At 54.1% G+C, this 14144-nt stretch overlaps 1 protein-coding gene across 3 annotated transcripts in view; it reads right to left on the reverse strand.

Annotated features, from left to right (window-relative positions):
* SH3BP4 (SH3 domain binding protein 4) overlaps positions 1–11880 on the reverse strand; it is a 92008-nt gene extending 80128 nt beyond the window's left edge. For all 3 annotated transcript variants that reach the window (XM_067740152.1, XM_067740153.1, XM_067740154.1), the window contains exon 1: positions 11488–11880. The gene's annotated coding sequence lies outside the window, so the exon portion shown is untranslated. The remainder of the gene's footprint in view (positions 1–11487) is intronic.
* Between the last annotated feature and the right edge of the window lie 2264 nt (positions 11881–14144).

Below are 14144 nucleotides of genomic sequence, written 5' to 3' on the forward strand. Positions count from 1 at the left end.
ATTAGCCATCATTTCTCCTTTTTCTCCCCAAAGCATGTTAAATTTACAGTTTACTTTGTTTTGTTAAAGACAACGGAGGGGCTTGCGGTTGGGTGGGAGATGACAGCCCCAGACCCGCCCACCAATTTTCACACCCAAACCACTGTTATTTCTGTTCACTCCCTTCCAGCCCTGTGTGCAAGCTCTACGGAGCTGCCCATCTCAATTCCCAGCACTAAAACCTGAAGGCAAAGGACAACCGCAAACAACCTGACATATTCAAAGTCACACACGCTCAAGTTTTCCCCTTATGCCTAATTTACAGTCATCTGCTAAGCCGTAACGGCGTGTCCTGAATGCCTTACTCACCTGTTACTCTCAGGCTGCCAACACCGGACCCCCAAGGGAATCACTGCTAGTCTTTCCATTTTCCTGCTCATCAAAATAACCCCGCTTCTTTCCAGAACAATAATGACCCTCAATTTAGCAAGCAGCCAACTTCTTGACAATTTCACTAATGACAGAAAAAGTGGTGTTTATGACATCATTTTCCAGCTTTCAGTTCTGTCCCTTTTAACCTTGATAAAGTCACGGTGTTACCCCGAGCAAGTTGAGGACAGCTGGTTGTCCGACTGGAGCAGAAGTTTTTCCCCAGAAGTAGACACAGGATTAGCCAGGTTAACGTGGGTTAAATACAGAAATCCTCCACAAGGCCAGCAAACTCTGCAGCGACCAACTCAAGTCGGGTAGAGAAGGGGGATGTCAGGAGGGGAATGACTGCCCGGCCTGGTGAGGTTTGCAACCTGACAAGGAAAACCAGGACTGGCCCTGCCTGTGCTCCCGAGCCGTGTCCTGGGGGGACAGCCACGCTCAGAGACCGCCAGGGACTCAACTGACCAGGGCAAGTTGCTATCATCTGTCTCACTGGGTCCCTCTGACGTTGTTTTATCTGGAAAATCTCCACACCTTCATCAGTACCTTTTCCTTTCTGGAATATAAGATGCTGGGACTCTTTTAACGACCCGACAGTTGGCTCAGTTTCTAAGTGTCATTTTGGGTAAGAAGCGTAACTCTTAAAACTGAACACGTTGGTCATTTAATCCATCGGATGATTCTGTGAGACTCTCACAGCAGGTCAGGAGGGAGAGGTGCCCCGTGTGGGTTGCAGAGTGGGGCGCCAGGAGCCCCAGGAGGGGAACCCAAGGTGGCTGTGGGGCATCAGGGCTGTGAGAGGAAGGCACGGTCATCAGCTCACCTCCCGGGCCCCTTGCAAGTCAGGCTCACACGTGTAATCGTCTTCCTGGTGGCCTGAGATAAAAGTTCAAAGCTGACTGAAGCCCAGAAGGACCTGCCCTTCCAGCCACCTGCCCCCTGCCTCAGATCCCCACCCGGTGCTCCCAGAAAGCTGGCACCCCTATCGGTTCCTGGCACTCACTCAACCACCCGCTGCCCCCAAGTCCCCCCTGTGGGCACCACCCAATTCCTTCCAGTCCCCCTACTTAGTAGGGCTTCTTTGGGGAGCCAGTCCCGAACGCCAGCACACCCGGGGAAACTTGACCTCCTCTCCTGGGGCACTGGTGGCCGATTCCCTGCACAGAGGCTGTCCCTGGTGGTCTCTCCATCCCCCCAGTCCCCCACAGCCCATCTGGCACACACTGGATTCGGAGTGAGGGAGGGAATGAATGAGTTCAAGTCAAATACGAGCTAACGGGGGGCGGGGGGGGGGCGGCTAGGGCAACGTCCCAGAGAGTTACAAGAGGGCCCGGCTCTCAAGCCCCCCAAAACTCCATGAGGTGGACCTGGCACCCAGCCAGCACGAAAGGACAGCCCGAAAAGTGCCGCCTCATCTAACACCAGTGAACAATGACTCATGGATACCTCGGAGCCAGGACAGAGGAGGCAGCCAGGCCCCCTGCAGAACCACACGCAGGACACAGGCCAACAAATATTCCGCCCTTAACTCAGCTTCCCTCTCCTGGCAGAATGAAGAAGTTCTGTGACACCAGACCACAGCTAGAAATCAAAATTACAGCCTTACCATCAGCGGAAGGTACTAAGTACTTTCTCCTCTGACTGAACCCAAAGGTCTCAAAAAGCAAGTCTGTGCCGTCACCGTGTGCCAAATCAAACTGCAGCTCATCAAGGGACGCAGCTCCAGGAATCACTCAACGCCCAGTGACAGGACCCTGGGGAGCTTGGAGTGCCAGTTCCTGAAGCTGAACGCGTGGAAATCGGACTCGTCCGCTTCTGGGAAGGAGTGAGCCCTGAAGACGCCCCCCAGAAGCATCTCCTAGGTTTTAGGACACACGGTTTCCCCCATATGTTACTGTTTCTGAAAGTGGCATGTATGTGCTCTCCCTAAAATTGAGATGTGCACTTCCAACCCCTGCCCGCGAAGCTCACGATGCAGAGAACATTAGCACTCTTGATCAGAAATCAGTTCCCCCCAAAGGAGTCCCAGCAAGGCTAAGACTGGTCTCAAAGTTCACCAAGTCTTCTTCAAAGTACTTAATACCTTCCACTGATGGAACTTTCCTGAATATCACTACCTTTGGACATGCTTTTCTGAGCAGCAATTATACAGTTCACTCAACCATTAATATAGTTACAAGTTCTTTATACATTTTAAGGATAAAAGAACAAAACTCATTGGAAGAAGCAGCTTGCATGTATTGAAAGATGTTCACTGCAGTGCTGTTTATAATTTCAAAGTCACTGGAAACTGCCCATGAATGCAGACTTGTTAAAGAGGGTGCATCCCCGAACAAATGTGACGCAAAGTACAGGATGCAAACCTGTACTTATTGATCTGGAGATATGTCAACAATTTTCAATAAAAAGCATAATGTTCATTCAACAATGAATGACTGATTGAAGGATTACTACACATCAGGTATCTAGTGAACTAAAAACAAGTTCCCACTCCACCATCCTGTTTTGTTTGGAAGAGTCTAGATTTACATGTGAAAATACCTGAAAGACACAAAAATGCCCAGAGCAGTTACCGTGAGTGGCAGAATTCCACTGATGAAACTTTTTTCTCCTTTTGCATTTTCTAAGGTTTCTAAGATGAACATACGATTACTTGAGTAACTGTGGGGGGGTGGGGGGGACTTAAGCAGACAGGGTTTTTTTAAGAAAAGAATGAAAAATCACAGCAAACTCTTTCCCTCTTCCCATACAATTCATATATCTAGAAAGGACGTATGTTGAACACAAGATGCTTCACCTCCCTCCCCCACCCCCCAAGGTAGCTAGGGCAGGTAAGGCCTTCTTGCAAAGAGGCACAGAGGCCTCCAGCCACTGGCTGCTGGTCCCCCCAGCCTACCAGCCAGGGCCATTCTGGATCCCAGGTCTCGGACTGGGGTGTCACTTGCTGACTCCACCCCTCTCCTCACTTGTCACCTTCCAGTCCGTGAAAACTTATTTCAGCTATTTCTGTTCCCTGACGATGCATTGGGTACAAACAACAGTGTTTAGAAGAACACGATGGACGGTTAGTCACTTAATTCTTGAATCACCTACAATGAATTTCAGTTGTGCAAATCATGTCGCTTCATATTTGATTGACGGAAAAGAAAGAGCCATGTACAGAAGACTCCAACATGGGCCTGAAATGTGACCAAAATTTGAAACGTTGGTTTCCTAATCCAACACCTAAAGTGAGGCAGCCAAAAGGCTGCTGAACGGCACAAAGCCAGAATAGAGCTGCCCTCCTAGAAATGTCGGAAACGCTGACTTCCGAAGCCACAAGGGGGAAACCCACAACTTCTGCAAGAGGATATTTGGGACGGGATGATGGGGAGGAAAAGTGAGACCGGACCATAGTAGGTGACTGCTTTTACACCATCACTACCGCCACCACAGGCCGCCGAGGGGCCCTGGACCACGGGCCCTGGCCCAGCCCTTCACACGCATTACTTATATGGGCGGTCAATACACCAGCTCCAACCATTATTCCCAGTTAAATTCAAACACGGACCTTTATTTTCTACTTCTGTAAGGGACGTATACAAATATCTGACACCACTTGTCAAAACGACGATTCTCAGGGTAATTTTAAACGCTTAAAGGTACCTGTATTTTTCAGATACTCCATTTACAGATGGTCCCTGACTTACATCTCTTGACTTTACGAGGGTGTGAAAGCACTATGCATTCAGTAGAAACAGTACTTCGAATTTTGAATTTTGCCCTTTTCTGGAAGCTAGCGTATGTGGGTTTGACGCTTTCTCATGATGCTGGGCAGGGCAGGGAGTGATCACCGGGGCCAGGAACCGACACGCTTAAAATGATTCTGCACCCCGACCATCATTCTGTTTTTCACTTTCTGTACAATATTCAATCAATTACGTGAGATATTCAAAACTCGATTACCAAACAGGTTTTGTGTTCGATGATTCTGCCCAACTGTCGGCTACTCTAAGCGTTTGGAGAACGTTTAAGTTAGAGAAGGCTAAACTATGATGTTGGGTAGTTTAGGTGTAATTAAATGCACTTTCAACTGACGATATTTTCAGCGTACGATGGATTTATCGGGACACGACCCCATCCTAAGTTGAGGAAGAGCTGTATTTCTCTGTATCCGAAAGCTATAAACATTAAAATCCTTCCCAAAAGGGCCACAGCATGAACGGGTAAACAAAGGCGGGAAGCCGGACTCAATGAAACGGTAAAGGGCAGAGCTGCGAGGGGGCCACTGGACAGCGTTTACAAGTCAGCTGATCATTATTCACAGAAATTACTTCTATCCTTTAGCGTCATTTTTAGCTGTGAAGATGTCTAAGAAGGCTCTCAGCGCTGCGGCTGTCCGGTCCCTTGGTGGGGCACCACCCTCGGTCTTCATCCTGGCTGGTCCCTCTTCACTCACCGAATGTGCTGTCTGTGCAGCGAGGATGCAGAGATAAAGACGCAGCCCCATGCCTAGCAGAGCCCCGCCTAGGGGGACAACGGACAGGTGAGGAAGCAGCGGTCAGCTCCTGGCCTGGGCAGTCAGGAAAGCCTTCCTTGAGGAGCCTCAGGGAGCTGGGACTTAGGGGCAAATGAGGCCCCCAGCCAACCCCCAAAAAAGGCTGGCGAAAAGGCACGGGGGTGAGGGAGTCTTCTAACCAGTTGCTCCCAATGACAACCACTCACACCCACCTCTATCCCTGACAGTCCACGGGGCCGCCCACACCCCCTCACTGGACCCTCCATCGCTCCGCGCTGGTCCTAACACCCCGTCAGCCCCCAGCCAGGCCTCCGCAGCCCGGAGCATCCCAGGCCCTCTGACTCAGCTCTGGATCCTTCCTGCCTTGATATCCTCAAAAGACAGTCCTTTTTCTTTTATCACTAACTCAGTGGCCTATACCCCTTGTCCTTGGTTTTCTAGAAGCTTCCCCACTACCACAGTCACATGGCCCTAACAAGCCAAACCCAGTGGCCCCTAGACTTCCGGGGGTTAATTCTCTGATGATTTGTAACCAGAACTGTCCTGTTTGCACGGGGCTCCCTTCCCCCACCCCCCAACCTTCTCCTCGGCTTCAGGGACACGCGGCACACATTCTCCCACCTCCAGCTGCTTCTTTCCCCCGCCCCCTTGGCCTTCCCGCCCCATCTTCATGGGGTGACTGAGAAGCGTGCTCCCAGGCCCACTCCACACTCAAGGCTGCAGCGAGCTCTTCCACGATCACGGGTTCGGCTCTAGGGAAGTGAGGCCCGAGCCAGCCCTCTCTCACACGGGTGACCCCTGACCAGCAGGGAGGACACTGCGTGTGTACAACCCAAGGGTGATGCCTCCTTAAGTCTGCACCTGCGGGCCTGGCTGGCCCCTTCCTGCTCACAGGCCTGGCTCCGAAGTTCAGTGACACTCCCCTTCCCACGCGCCCGCTGCCTCTCAAGGAAGCGCTTACATTTTAAATAATTGGACTGCTAATTACGACAGAGAGAAAGTAATCAGCTTACGTGAGCAACCAAGCTCAGACGCGTGAAGAGCCCTCAGCCGTTGAGCTTCTCCTTTCTTCACTCGGACGGTCCTGGGAAGCTCCCCTAGATGCCGGCTGTCTGCTGCGACATCCGAGGTCAACTCACCAAACCCACCCAAGGAGCCATCTCCCCAAGGAGCGCTCTCTCACTTCATCCTGAACCCCCCCTTCCTCCGCAAAGACCCGTCTCCGTTCCAGACCAGCAGAAGCAACCAAGGCAAAACAATGTCGTCCGCCACCGCGGAGGGGCCACCGGAGTCAGACTGGCGACTGGCAACTGGGAACATGTGGGCCCTTCCTCCACTCCGAGGCTTCTGCTGGAAAACCTTCCCTCACCCCACACGGAAAACGTTCAACTCCTTGGCCTCACATACAGGGTCTGCCATGCCTAATCTCAAACCACACCTCTAATTTTCTTCTTGCGCAAATTCCCTACATCCGTGGAGTTCAACCCTGGATACACACAGAATGCCCATTCCACTGGGCAGCTTTTAAAATACCCCAGGTGATTTTAATGTGGAGTCTGAGTTTTGAAGCACTCTACTCTTGCTGGCCAAATGAGGCTACTCGATGACATCCAAATCCTCTCAGTACGTCTAGCTCCTGGGCAGCCATGGTCCAAGCAGAAGCCCAGGCAACCATTCCATCCATTCTACAAGGGGGGCTGAGCTGCTGAGCTCAGTGCGATGAAAGGCAAGCTGCAGCCCACTCTAACTGGCTACACAGATTGTCAAATACTCAGTAATATTGCCAGGCCCGACTGGCAGCTTGAAATCAGCCATGGTGGGAGGATTTACACCAGGGCAGTTGACGGATGCTACCATCAAGACGCTTTGTTTTTTTTCCGGGGAGCAGGTTGCCCAGCACACTTCGGGCTCAGGGACCTGCAACATGGAAAAAGCCACGAAAGGGAACATGTGAATTCCTTCCAGGCCTACAGAGCTTAGGAGGCTTCCCTGTTTCATAAGAACAGGGCAGGGTTGTCCTCAGTGAAGCAGACTGGGAGAACAGGGAAGGGGAGAGAGATGAGAGGGAGATCTAGTAAGAATACGGAACCACAAAAATCCTTTCTCGGAAAGGATTCTTTTCAATTTGTTCAGAAGAGTTGGGCTACCAGGCATCAGCTCTGAGAGTTCCCCGAAGACCTAGCTTTGATGGAGCAGGTAGGAATAATCTCATTAGTATATCCTTTATTTGATTGTAAAGTGGAAGGCGGACCCTTAGCTTACATTTACTCAACAGCCTTTCCATAACCTTAATCTTATTCTGCCCTCATCTGCCCAGAATACCCTCTTTTCATGGTACGAGGACAAACTTCAGAGCAGATTCTGTCTGAGTTGTCCCACCTCCAAAATCGCAATCTTCCAAATACATCAAACTTTACCTTGCAGACCGGGCGCAAGGGCACGGCTCCCGGGGAGCAAAGGTGCAAACGGGTTACTTTCCATTTAGACGACGAAGATTCCTAGGGTTTTAAAGATTTCATCACCTTTTTTTGGTCATTGTGTAAGGGAGGCAGGCACTCTGCTATCTCCATCCCTGTGTCTTCACGCTCCCGAAGTTGTGACCTGTTTCTTTCGTTCTGGCACACTGGGAGTTATGATGAAGAGCTCTGGGCCCAGGCAGGTCCAGAATCAAATCAAGCACTTACTGGGACGATTAGATTGGAGCAACGACTTCAATTCTAGCTTCCCTGTAAAATGGAACCCCTAGCTGTTTTTGCAAGGATAAAAGTGTGCACACCGGGGCTTCCCTGGTGGCGCAGTGGTTGAGAGTCTGTCTGCCGATGCAGGGGACACGGGTTCGTGCCCCGGTCCGGGAACATCCCACATGCCGCGGAGAGGCTGGGCCCATGAGCCATGGCCGCTGAGCCTGCGCGTCCGGAGCCTGTGCTCCGAACGGGAGAGGCCACAACAGTGAGAGGCCCGCGTACCGCAAAAAAAAAAAGCGTGCACGCCGGACCTGGTCTATCACAAACCCTCAGCAAGCTATGCCCATTAAAAAACACCCCGAATCTCGACTTAAATTAGTTGAACTCAGTACACCATTCTATCCCCACAAGCCCACATCTTCTTACTGAAGGTTTGGGAAGCTACTTTGTACACCTGGTGGATGGGAAGCAGTGAGGCACGATAAGGAATTTCACCCTTCCTAGAAACACATCACACACCCTGTTTCTAAAATACCTTCGGCATTCTCTTGCCTTCTAAAGGCTGAACACCACAACACCCTTTCCCCTGAGACGCTGATACTCATGGCATCAGACACGTGGTCCAGTAACACACGATGCCCTTGGGGCCCACGGAGAAGCAAGCTCGGGCTCCCGGAAGACCCTGAGTAAGTAGCTGGATGGTTCCCTTGTGTGTGAGGGCTGGCTGAACTATTTTTTTGTTACTCTCCAGGGTGTGATGGGAGAACATGGGACTTCTATTGTGCAAACAGCTGGGGAGGCGGGGGACCCAGCTCGCTGGAAGCCCAGTGCAACACTGGATGGCCCCCGGGTTCCCCTCCGGGCCACGCAGTCACGGTGAAGTCTACTTAGCTACACGGTGACCCTTCCTAGTTCCTGGTTATCAGGCAGTGACCTCAGGGCAAAGAAGTCCTAGTGTCCATCTCCAGGGCCTTAGGAAATATCCCAGGGGCCTGAATCCAATTCTCAGAAGAAAAACTGCAACGTGGCCCAATTCGGGTGTCGAATTTGAAAATAACAAAGCTAAGGGAAACCCACGTGGATGGAGCAAGGCCCACTGGCTGAACAACGGCTTCTCCTCAGTTGAGTATCGGGCAGGCACGCGGCTGGTTCCTCAAACACGGAGCCATGGAGGTTTGCCCCGAGCATGGGGTGAGGTCAGCCAGGGCCCAGCACAGCGGTTAACTCCTAACCTTGTTCGGGCCAAGGGCTCCCCTTAAGAAGCTGAGGGAAGCCAGCTGGCCTCCTCCCCGGGAAGAAGGAAGCGCACACACCCTCCCACACTTCACAGGCCTGAGTGCCAGGATTTAAACTCAAGAGTGGCCTCCCAGAACCCGGGGTGCAAACCCCATTGACGTTAGCAAGTCTTATCCTCACACTAGAACCATGAGAATAAGAAAAAGGTCTGTTGAAGCAGCCGGCAGGAAAACAATTCCAGGCTGCTGGGTAACCAGAAATCCAGTTAGCAAAGAGCAGCAGAGAAGAAAATCCAGGAAGACTCCCCCTTTCCCCCCTACGCGGAGAAAATTCGGGGCACAGTACTAAGAGCTGATGAGCCCCGGAAGGACACTTAACAGCAACTTGCCCAGACCATTTTCTGGGTCCCCCCTGTGTCTGGGCTGTGGTCAGCTACTAGACATTGGGCAGAACAGAGTGCTGGTGGGAGCGACAATAAAAAAAAATGAAACTATCAAATGACAACTGGAGCCCTGGAGACCTGCTAAAGAAAGAGGAGCTTCGTTCCCGGCGGCTTTGCAAGGGGAACAAAAGGCAACCTGTGTGGCACCTCCGGCTTTCGGTATCAGACGCTAACAAATGATACGAGTTTCTCCCAATTGTTTAAAAAGCCCCGTAAAGCACGATGCCAGAGGCTTGGGACAACAGGAAAAAAATTAAAGCTCACAGAAGCTTCTCAGGCACCGCAGATCTGAGCTAGTCATTGTTCGTTTCGTAAACAAGGGAGCCATAAAACAAATGCCTAGGAAGCCAGGGCTGCTCACAGCCTGAGCCCTGCTCCCAGAACTAACTGTTCCCTCTCGGATCAGCAGGCCTCGGCATTCTGGATGGCCGGGCATCAGGCCTGTGAATCCTGGGGCCCGTCTGAACGTCAAAGCCCCCTTACACATCTGCCCACGTGCAGAAAGCAGGCAGGGAAGGTGGACTGGGGAGTTCTGTCTCCTTCCAAGCCCCCCATTTTCTGAGGGGCTTAGCCTGGGCCGACTGTACTGAGCAGGGAACCAGGAACCTTCTCCAGACCCCACCAGTCACTCCTGGCGCCCGTTTCCTGGTCAGGATGGCCAAGTAGGAGATAGATTGTTTTATTTGATGACGAAAGCAAGGGACACCCCCGCCCCGCAAAGTACGGCGGCTGTCCACCCAAGGGTGTCAAAACGCTTTGCAAACCACCCATTAACTTTTATGGTGCTCTGAGCAGCAGACTGAGAATCATTACCTTCATTTTTTCAAGGCAAGGAACCAAAACCACAGCCGATCCAGTCTGAGCCAGTGGTCTAGCCGACTGCTGGCTTCTCTCTCCACCTCCAGCCTACAGAAGGCATGGAGAACACCACACACTGGAAAGGGGACTCAGCCTGAGGAGGGAGCCTGGCCGATACACCCAAACTTTGGTGCTCGGAGACAAACCCATTTAGAAGGGTGGGAAGGGGAGAGTTGCACAAAGGGATTGCTTTCATTTAGTCAAGAGAGGCTCCACTGGTAAACTTATCGATTAGATCGGCAAGCCTGTGAAATGTGACTATCAAAGAGTGTAAATACTGAGGCCGGTAGGAACTGTGGGATCAATGATGGTTTGTTTTACTGTTTATACTTCTGATTTCTACCCAGAGAATATATTGCTTTTGTGATCGGAACAAAAGTTATGCGAACTTCTTACTACTGACAAAGCACACGGTACCGATCTGCTGCACTAACTTGGAAAGAATAAGCACGGATAAAATCCAGCCCGGCGTTCCCTTTTTAAATCTCATTGACCGGTGAGGCTCCACCGGCCTCTCCGCACGCAGGAAGCCCGGCCGCCGTCCCGCTGCGCCCCCCTGGCGGCACCGCCGGCCGCCCAACACCCCGGGGAAGGGCCAGCGCGGCCTGGTCCCACTGGCTGCACGACCGGCCCCGGGCTAGGAGTCGCCGCACTCCAAGGCAGGGATCCTACAGACCACCAATCCGCACCGCGGAGCGGGCTTCCCGGGAAACTCCACTCAGCAACGTGCGTCTCTGCCGGCCGTCCCCACCCGCCCGCCGCCGGCGCTGTCACCTCGCGGCTGCTCGGTCCCCGGACGGCTAAGCCAGAAATCGGGGTTTTCATTTCCATCCTAAAATGAAAGGTCTCCGAAGAAGTTGAAATATGCATTGTCACCAAGTTTAACCCGGGACCGCGCGCCCTTCCCTCCTCCCCAGGGCCGCGCCAGAGGAAGCCCCGGCCCCTCCAGCCCTCAGAGCGCCCAAGCCCCCCGAGCCGAGCGCCCCGAGGACGCGTCCGGTCGCCGAGGCGGGCCACCCTTCAGGGCCAGCCTCGGGAACTGCAAGGGCCAGGGGAGAGGGATCCCCCGGGCGTACGCGGGGGCCATGAGTGCCGCTCCGGGCCCGTAACCCCGGCTCGCCCGCCTGCGTCGGGGTGACTGGGTCCCTGGGGAGCACGAGGAGCGCGAGAGGCTTCCCGAAGCCGTCCGGCGCCAGCCGCGCCCGGGTACCCCGGAGCCCCGAACTCAGGCGGCAGGGGAACGAGCAGCGCCCGCGAGGCGTGCAAACCCGCCGAGCCCCAGCAGGCGCCGCGGGAGGGAGGCTGGGAGCGGGGCTGGAGCGGCCCGCAGGGGACAGCCCGGGGTGCAGCCTGCCTACCTGGCTCGCATTGCGTCCCACGGGTTCCTGAGGCTCGCCTCGCGGTCTGAGAGCTCTCCCGGCCGGCGGCGCGCGCGGATCCGCGGGAACCACCGCGCGGCGGCGGTGGCGGCGAAGGGCCGGGACAGCCGAGAGTGCCCCGAGCGCTTGGCCCCCGCCTCCGCGGGCGGAGGGTGGTCCCCGCACCGGGGCGGGGCCGCGGGGGCGGGGGCGGGGCGCGGGAGACCAGGACCAGGGAGCCAGCTGCAGGGGTGGTCTCCCGACCCGGACCGGGTCCAGGGGGCGGGGGTTCGGAGGCGGGGCCGCGGGCGAGGGGTGGTCCTGCGCCGGCGCTGGGCCTTGGGCGGCGGGGGCAGAGTCTGAGCCGAGCCCCCTGGGGAGACTGGGGTGAGAGGAAAACCTGGAGAAGGAGGTGACGGGTCCTAGCCTGGACCTCCGGGAGGCAGGGGCGGAGTGTGGACTAGCAGGGGGAGGGGCAAGCTCAGAGGGGGTGGGGTCTAGAAGGCGGCCGAAAGGCGGGGCGGGGTGTGAATAATTAGTGGGCGAGGCTATAGTGGAGGGGCGGGGCCTATCTGAAGCTGCCGAGGGGAGGGCGGGGGTGAGGGGTGGAAAAGCAGGGGGTGGGGCCGAGCCTTTGTCGCCTGGAGGCTGGGGGAGGGGCAAGCGGCGGCGGCCGGTAGGCGGGGGTGGGGTGTGGTCCGCGGGGGGCGGGGCGAGGGCTGAGGGGCGTGGCCGAGCCGGGGCGCGCGGGGAGGCCGGGCGGGGGAGAGCGCGCAGGCTAGGTCTGGCGCCGCGTCTCCCCGAGCCCCGGCGGGGATCCGGCCTGGGCGTCTCCTCCTCTTCCTCCTTTAGGCGCCGGCAAGGGAGCGAGGTCCAGGCGGCCGGGCGCCTCCGGGATCGTGGTCCTTGATACCGAGCAAATCTAGAAGTGGCTGTTGCATATCGACATTTTGGCAGCGCTCATAAGCCCCTGGCATCTCCATCCTCCCACTCCTTCACTGGGAGCCCCAAGCGGAGACCCCTGGGTGAGGTTTGGATCCGCAAGCTGGCGTTGACCAGGCCGCGGACGGTGGCGCCTAATTCTCAAAATCCTTCTTACAATACACTTGTCTAGGACCGTGGAAAAAAAGCAGGTGCGAGACTGCGGACCAGCGCAAAGTTTAAGAAGTAAGAACTAGAAAAAGGCAGTCGCATCGAGAATTACAAAGAACTTCCTGCGAAGCAGATCGCAAATGGAATACATAGCGTCTAGCCATTTACACTTTCAATGGCTGGTACACCGCTGGGTCACCAGCGCCTAGAACATGCCTGGCACGTAGCAGGTACTCAATAAATGCTCTGTGAATGAACGCACCACTTACTGTGTGGCAAGCACTTTCCATGGACTGGAACATTTAATCCTCAAGAAATCCCACACTTGGCTACCCTCCTTAGTCCATTTCACACATGAGTAGCCTGAACCTTGGAGAATTAATTTGACAGCAACAAACTGGTAGAACCAGAATTTGACCCGAGGCCACTCCAGAGGTTGGGCTCTAACCACTTCGGGGACCACCAACTACCCTACTGCAGGCCTGGAAGCCCCCTGCAACGCAGAAATCAGAGGGAAGCACAGGTCTTTAGCAGGAGAAACGCCAACATTTGTTGTTCCGTGGCCAGAACTAGACACTCCTTGAGTCATTCATCACCATTACCTAGCAAAGCCAAGAGTATTACTATTCCCATTTTGTAGGTGACTTTAGACCTATGTACTGTGTCATGATCCCTTGGGGCGTGAGTCTAAATTTAAACCCAGTATTTTCTGGATCCCAAGCCCTTGCAGCTCCGTTGGGCTTGGAGACCTCCCTTTACCTCAGGGATCTGGTTTTCTACCACCTCAACTTGAAGTCCGTGTTGAATTTTCAGAAGGAGACACAGGAAGATAGAGACATGGATCTGGAAGGGTGGAGACTGGTGTTCTGATTTGGGTGTCATCTATGTGTTAGGACAATTGAATTTCTGAAAATGGATACAATTAGCCCTAAAATATATGTTGCAGATTTCAAAAGGAAGCAGTCACCCTGAAAGGACAGGTAGAAAAACCTCGGAGAGGAGAAGGGTGTCTAGGGTGTGTGAGGGCCCAGGATGTCCTTAGTGGTATAAGAACACGTTTGGAGCACTAACCTGGGAGCCAGACTGCTGGGCTTGAATCTCTGTGACTGAGGTTCCTAGATGAGAATGAAAATTCAGTGGAGCATGCAAAGCGCGTAGCGGAGGACCTGGCGCAGAGTAGCATTCGTTATGCTTTGGCTACTATCATTACTGCTTTTCCCAACGACTGATAGCCTTACTGTGTAAAAATGCCTGTAAAGCGCTGAACAAGACAGGCCAGTAGAGAATGGACAAAGGGTATGAAAAGACAATTCCCAGAAGCACACAAATGGCCCAACGCATGGAAAAGTTTGCAAGGGCAAAACACAAAAACAATCAAATGAGAAAGTCAAGGTCCAGTCTGGGAAAAGCTGAGTTCACTGATCAGTGAGGGAGGAAGAGGTGTTAAAATTCACAAAGAGGGCTTCCCTGGTGGCGCAGTGGTTGAGAGTCCGCCTGCCGATGCAGGGGACGCGGGTTCGTGCCCCGGTCCGGGAACATCCCACATGCCGCGGAGCGGCTGGGCC

This window comes from Pseudorca crassidens, chromosome 6 (assembly GCF_039906515.1).
Source record: "Pseudorca crassidens isolate mPseCra1 chromosome 6, mPseCra1.hap1, whole genome shotgun sequence".
Lineage (NCBI taxonomy): Eukaryota > Metazoa > Chordata > Mammalia > Artiodactyla > Delphinidae > Pseudorca > Pseudorca crassidens.